A 7,181-nucleotide genomic window follows, 5' to 3' on the forward strand; every position below is an offset into this window, starting at 1 on the left:
CTTCTCTGCTTCACTATCTGGGAACTTGTGCTCTGAACTCGCACAGCAACTGTTTTCTGATTGTGCAACACAAACCTGTGAAGCCCAGCACTTTCTCCCCCCACCCTTTCCTGATTCCATTCTTCCATCAGCCTGGAGACCCTCAGGGAATGGGGAAGAAAAGGGGATAAATACACAGTCTGGATTTCACTCTAGGGATTCCTGAGCTGGGAGAACATAGGAAAGGAGGGTCTTTACGAACCTTTATTCACAGCAATGTATAAACACATACCCACAGTGTCTGGTTCCACATATATTAAATGCATTTATTCAACAATTCAGTCACAGCTACAGCCTCCTTTTGTTGGAAGAATCAAGCTGGGAAGGAGGCTGAAGAAAAGTTGGGAGGAGCAGGAACAGGGGGCACTTAACCTCTCGATTCAGGTCAGCAGCCTCTCTGCCCCCGAGGACTGTGTTGCTTCTGCCTTCAGGGACGCTCAGGGCCATGCTTGTCTCCCAGTCAGCTCTCTGGCTGAAGGAGAAGACAGCTCTCCTCTGAAGTCAGTTACGGTCGCCCTGGACCCTTCTGGGACTTCATAACAGCCGTGAAGGGCATAGCAGTGGGGGCGGCAAGAGATCTACGTTGAAGAGGTTTCTTAGGCTTGGAGAGTTTCTCTAGAAGACAAGAAGCTGAGTAGTTTCAGAGTCTTGTCCCCCTCCTCCAGTGCTCGCCCCCTCCTCATATTTCTTTGGCTCCCATCTTCCCCTCATCACTTTCCCCTGAATGTCTTGGCTTTGTGACCCTCTCTTGCTGACTCTAACCTGCTGTTTCTGTCTTTCCTGATTTTCTTATCCCGTTACTCCCGCAGTCACCCTGCTGTCTCTTGCCTAGTTCCTCCCTGACTTCCCTGCTCTCTTTCCCTCAGGAAAAAAAAAAGGAGTTTCTTTTTTTTTTTCAGACACTCACGAAATAGAAGAGAAGCCCAGTGAGGAGAATCACAGCCATTGCAACCGAGGCCAGAGTAACTAGGACGACCTCCCCCGGCCTCAGGTGTCCGCTAGGGTTTTCCTCTTCCCTTGGTGGAGCGGTACTTGAGCTGGTGACATTGGAGATGGTAGCGGTTGTGACAGTTCCACTGGATAGTGTGGTCAATCCAAGGGAGGTGGTTGTAGTGTTAGCAGTAGAAGTTACGGCTTATTAACAAAGGATGGCTGGTTAGTTCCACTGGAAGTTTTGTTTGATTCTGCAACTACTACTACCACCAATGGCAATAACGTGTGTGTGTGTGTATGTGTGTGTGTGCACGTACACATGCACATGTGCTCAATCACACAGTCAGTGGCAATAATAACTATCATCTATTGAATAATGACGATGCTCCTAGTTGTGCTAAGTGCCACATATGAATTAGTACTTCAAATACTCACAATACCTCCATGAGATAGGAACTTTCAGCACTCCCATTTTATAGATAGAGAAATTGAGGTTCAGAGAAGTTAAGCCTGGTCCCAAGTTAGACAGCTAGCAGATCATGGAGCAGGAATTTAAACCAAGGCTGACTGACACTAGCTCCAGCCCTTAACCTGTGTATTCTACATCCTAGGTCACGTGACCTTGGAAGTCACATGACCTGGGGTCACAGGTATTATTCCTTCTCTAACTATTCATGATTCTCTTCAGATAAAGAACATAAAAGAGCTTGTTGAAGGGTCCATGTGTATATACACATGTATATATTGAGCTACTCTCCAAGCAGAATTGTACCTGTCTTCCAGGGGAGGAATAATCAAGGGGAGGTTTGGGAGGGGAAATAGTATGTATTTTCACTACTGTCAGGTAATTCTTATGCACACAAAAGTTTGGGAGCTGCCAGGTACGGGACCCCAAGTGACCTTGACACTTGGCCTGGCTTAGAACTTGCTGCAGGTAGCCCAAAATGATAAGATCTCCCAGGATTCTGGGAAGGGACCCAACTTCCTTACTTAGTAAGTGAGCATTAAGATGAGGCTTGTGCTTTTCCCCTCTATTTCATGGCTCTTTCCTGCCCTGTTCTGATTTTCCATCCCAACAACAACCAAGCTCTTGGCCTCCCAGCTGCATATATACCCTCACCTCATCTATGGAGAAGGAAATGGCAACCCACTCCAGTATTCTTGCCTGGAGAATCCCAGGGACGGGGGAGCCTGGTCGGCTGCCGTCTGTGGGGTCGCACAGAGTCAGACACGACTGAAGCGACTTAGCAGCAGCAGCAGCATCTATGGCTCTGTTCTCCTGCTAGGATGTGGTTTTCTTCCCCTTACTTATTCCTTTCATAGTATCATCTGGACTAGCATAAATATCACAAATTAGATTTAGAGGAAGAGTCCAAAAATTCCTTGTTAATGCCTCTGATTAGGGTTACGATCAGGGTCAAGAGAAAAAAGAGGAATTTCCTGGTGATCCAGTGCTTAGGACTCTGTGCTTTCAGTGCCAAGGGCATGGGTTCAATCTGTGGTCAGGGAACTAAAATCCTGCAAACGCAAAAGAGAGAGAGGGAGAGAGAGAGAGAGAAGCTAAGTGAGAAATTGAGATGAGAAGTTGGCCTATGGAGAGGGATAGATTTGTTTTGTTCAGGGGCATAAACAGATGAGTCAACATCATGATGGGGCAAATTCTAGAAAGAATCCAATCTGTATGAGTGTGGAACACTTACAAGCTTAATTAGAGACTAGGTGACCACTCTCAGGAATGTTGGAAATGGGTTCCTGCCTACTGCGGGTGGTCAGACATTAAGATACCTTCCAACTCCAATGCATCTGTCCTTAGGGTTGATTTATTACAGAGGAAATAGGCCAGACTTCTGGGCAGAAGAGTTGTTACTGGGAACAGAATAGAGAGCAAAGGCTAGGTTGGATGGAAGAGAATAAAGCAAAATATCTGTCCTTACTTCTTTGAGATCTAACAGGCAGAGTGTGCGTGCCAGGACTGGACAACATTTTCCCCAAACGCTATTCAGACTTCAAGATTATATCACTCACCATTTCCTATAAGTAGTAGAAGATGAAACAATAGCCAGCATTCAAGGGAAAACGCTTTTTCCTTCATCTTGAGATACTCTGACTGCCACGCCTGGAAAGGAGGTTTCCTGAGTCCCAGATGTGATTAGGCCTAGAATGGAAAGAAAAAATTCTGAGATTCTTCTTTCTGAAGAATCTCAAGGTGGATATCTGAGACTGGAGTGCTGGGAGATTGGGTCTCCAAAGAATGGGTCCTCAACCCAAGGAAAAACACCAGTAGGGGGCACCTGGGGCTGCAGACTGGATGCCTGGTCCCTTAGGATCCCTCCACAGAATGTCACCTCTTACTTTCTCTTTCGAAGAAGGTCTTTATAGTATCACTGGGGCTGGGCATGGGCTGGGTATGTGACCTGTTGTTCTTCCAGCTATGGGGAGGTAACAGAATATCTGAACTCAGAGAAGAGGGCTGTAGAGGCCAGGAGATGCATGAGAATGGAAGATGACGTGGTCCCCTTAGGCAGGGCCTGGGGAGGAGCAGGAAGTTCAAGGGGATCAAAGTGTCATGGTGGAGGGAAATCCTCCTCTGAGGCACAGATGGGGTTAAAAATCTGTTCAGGTCAAGACCTTGCTTCCTGGAGAGAAGTCCTGAGTAACCGGGGTGACTGGGCAGGGCAGGGAGTGTGAGAAGAAAGACTTGATGAACAGAACTTAGTTGGGAGGACACATAAAACGAGATTCACTGTCACTGTGAATCTCATTGTCCAGTATCATCCAGACTAACATATCCAGATGACATGTTAACTTATCCACCCAAGGAACTTCAGTTGGTTCTTCTCATCAGTGCTGCATGCCAGACAAGTGAAATGATCGAAGAAATTCCTACACTTAGGACCATGCCAGTTTGCCAGAGAGCTGAGGGCACATTACCACCTTGTTTAGACAGTAAATGAGACCAGCAGAAATGAAACAAAGACAGCTGGAAGAGGAGGATAAAACAAAGACAGTAATGGGGCTTTGACAATCCCCTGACGGGATTGATAGTGCCTTCATTCACAGTTCACAGCAAAAAAATCAGGGAAGGATTCTATGGGAGTTTTAATTTTATATTATGGGTAATCAAAGCAGGCTGTCTCCACCTTCTCCAGCCACAGAGGTTTTCTGGTAGAGGAACGATTTCAGATTCTTTTTTTAGGGAGGGCTGGTCATCTTATGAGATTTAGTTCCCAACCAGGGATCAAACCTGGGTCCTTGGAGTGAGAGTATGGAGTTCTAACCACTGGATCACTAGGGAATCCCCTCCATTTCAGATTCTTTAGATGTTTGGGTGAAAGAATATTCATTGCCTGTGAAGCTGGAGGAAACTGAGCTGACAAGCAGGAGATGTATATTCATCCCACAAATATTTAGTGATTTCCTACTATGTGTCAGACGTCGTACTCCAGTAAACAAAACAGATTTGTGTTATTTTGGAGCTTATATTTAAGATAGAAAAGAATTGTGAATGAATGAGTTTTAAAAGCAGGAAGAGAATGGGTTGTGGTAGAAAATGAGCTGTTGGGTGGGAGGAAGCAGATTCTAGGATGTCCTAGGAAAGGCCTTGGTTATTGATCTGTCCACTGTCTGTGATGGGAAGTCCCATGTGGGGATGGATGAGGAGTGTGGTCAGTAACAAGTTGGTATTGGGATCTCAGGTAAAAATCCCAGGAACATTTCTAAGTAGAAAGATGTTTTCCTCTACAACATATTGGAGTAATAGGACTTATCTTACAGCTCAGGTTTATTGATATATTAGCTGTTTTTCTTTTTTTCATCTTTCAAACTTTTTTATTTACAATAAAACTTAGCAGTCATTATGGACTTAAATGGAGCAGATGTCAGCTGTGTATTAAGCATTATACTTCATTCCTTGAAGTATAATGTGCCTCATCATCACTCAAGCTGCTTGCCACCCTCTGACTTCTGGTCCAGTCTACTCTTGTTACTCTTCACCATGTAGATGAAGTAAGTGAGGGTCTCCTTTTCATTCACAGGTGTGTTCCTGAAGTGTTGGCTGACAGTGTCTGCTAACTGGGCCTTAGTGAAGCCTGATCTGGTCTGCAATTTGTAGTGTCGTTTATAACTCGGAGAGTATTCACCTGCAGCTGGAACAGATCAACCTCAGGAATGTCTGTTTCGTGCTCAGGAGAATCTCCGCCATCGTCAGTTGTCTTCCTCTGCCTTTTATTTTGTACACTCTGGATGAAATTCTCGTGGAAATCGCAAATATACAGGTGCTAAGGCTCTCGTCGATGTCCGGCTTGAGTTTCTTCTGTGAGATGCTCTTCTGGACTCTACTTGAAGGAGGCGTTGCCCTCGGGCGGGACCCAGCGCTCGCAGTCCTAGCTGAGGAGGCAGCTCAGGCCGTAGCCCGCGGCGGCGGCGGGGGGCCCTTCACGGCAGTTCTTCTCGGTGCTAAAGCCGTTCATCTCCTGGTCCCGGGCCGGCCTCTTTGGAGGAAGGTCCCCTAGGCCACTCCGTAGCCGTGCTCCCCGCGGGGCAGGTCGCCGAGGCCCCCCCGCACAAGAGAGTCCCAGAGCCCGTCTCCAGCCGAGGCGCTGCCGGGCCCCGCTCGCGGGAGGCCCGGCCCCGCGCCGCCGCGCTCCGGTTGCTTTGGTTCCCGGCCCGCGTCTCCACCGAGCCCCTTTCTCCCTGCTCGCGGCCGGAGGGTGGTCTCCCGCGGCCTGCAGGGCTCCGCCGGGAGTCTCCCTGAGGCGCCTTCTGCCGGGGGCCCTGAACCGTTACCCTTCCGCGGGGACGTCCAGGAGGGCGTCCCAGGAAGCAGCTGCTCCCCGAAGACTCCGGGCCCGGTTGCCAGAGGGTTCTGAGGGCCCCCGCCGGCTCCAGCCTTATTTCAGCTGCGGGGCAAACTCGCCGCCGGGCAGCTCCCCCGCGGGTGGCGCGGCCTCCTTGCGCGGCGCCCGGCCTCGAACCCGCGGCACCCGGTCCCCTGCTACTCGTCTAGCCCGCCCCACCCCTGCAGCAGCTCGGTTGCGCCCTGAATCCCGGTCCCGAGGCAGTGCCTGGGCCACCCGGCCTCCGCCCGCCCAAGGCTCCGCACCTTAGCCGTTTTTCTGAGTGACATTTTTCTCATCTACTTAATAGGGATTATAATTTGAACTTCATGGGGTTGCTGTGAGGACTAAATGATGGTATATTAAAAAAAATCGTAGAAGTCACTCAGAAGCAAAATGATAGCAAAACAAAGTTAAAAAAATGACCATTTCATCTAAATACAACATGCATTAATAAACTTTTATTTCTTCAGTTCAGTTCAGTTGCTCAGTCATGTCCGACTCTTTAGAGTGGCTAGTAATTTTCTTCTTCATCACACAACGTCTGGAGGAGACACAAGAAGGGAGGAAGACTCTTCTTAAAGACAAAGTCAAGCTCTGGAGGGCACTGAAATGAACTGAATGGAGGAAAGATGGGGAAGCAGTGACCATAAGAGCTGTTACTGTGCCCATCCCAATACCCAGTCAAGCAACTTCCTTGATCCTAGAATTCTAAGTTATGAGGAGAGCCCTGGGAACATACTTACTTGACATCATTGCTAAGCCTGATGAAGCTCTGAGTCTCTTCTGAAACAACACTCTGCTCCAACACTGTAACTTTGGTTGTCAGACATAGGAAGGCTTTGGTTATTCTTGTCCTTGATACAGGCTATAATCTATGGCTATTCCCTGGGAGCATTCTGGTCTTCCATCATGACTCACTCCCTCATCATGGTTCTTTGTCTTCACCTCCATTATCCTCTTCTCCATCAAGGTTTCCTCCCTTAAAATGTCTCCCACTCCCCAGCATCTATGGCCATGCCCTCTTCAAGGACTCCACTAAGATCTGCTCTGTGGCTATCACTGGTGTGTCCTCTTCCGTGGTTTCGTTCGTGGCCCAAGCCTGTGGTTTACATCGTGGCCTCTTCAGTAGAAACCTCAGTGACTCATTTTCACAGTCACCTTCATGACTGTGACTCAATTCATGGGCCACATTGTAGCTTTCTTCATGGCCAAGGCCACAGGCCCCTCCATGACTCAGTTTATTGTTGAGGCTGCAGAACAGTGGACCCAGGCCAAAATCATGGGTATAATAAGTGTTTCTCAGAGGCAGAAGAGTATCCCTCTAAAAGAGAAAGATGTGAATATTTCTCACATTTCACAATCCACCTGGTT

The 7,181-nt window shown here is 48.1% G+C and overlaps 1 long non-coding RNA gene and 1 pseudogene across 1 annotated transcript; both read right to left on the reverse strand.

Annotated features, from left to right (window-relative positions):
- Nucleotides 1-256: 256 nt before the first annotated feature.
- Nucleotides 257-6,890, reverse strand: LOC113881561. The gene is made up of 4 exons (XR_003508064.1): nucleotides 6,554-6,890; nucleotides 2,998-3,127; nucleotides 947-1,173; nucleotides 257-654 (listed from the first exon to the last, which is right to left on the reverse strand). It is a non-coding gene; the product is annotated as an uncharacterized LOC113881561 (long non-coding RNA).
- Nucleotides 4,905-5,613, reverse strand: LOC113881560 (annotated as a pseudogene).
- Nucleotides 6,891-7,181: the final 291 nt, after the last annotated feature.

This window comes from Bos indicus x Bos taurus, chromosome 23 (genome assembly GCF_003369695.1).
Source record: "Bos indicus x Bos taurus breed Angus x Brahman F1 hybrid chromosome 23, Bos_hybrid_MaternalHap_v2.0, whole genome shotgun sequence".
In the NCBI taxonomy this organism is placed as follows: Eukaryota; Metazoa; Chordata; class Mammalia; order Artiodactyla; family Bovidae; genus Bos; species Bos indicus x Bos taurus.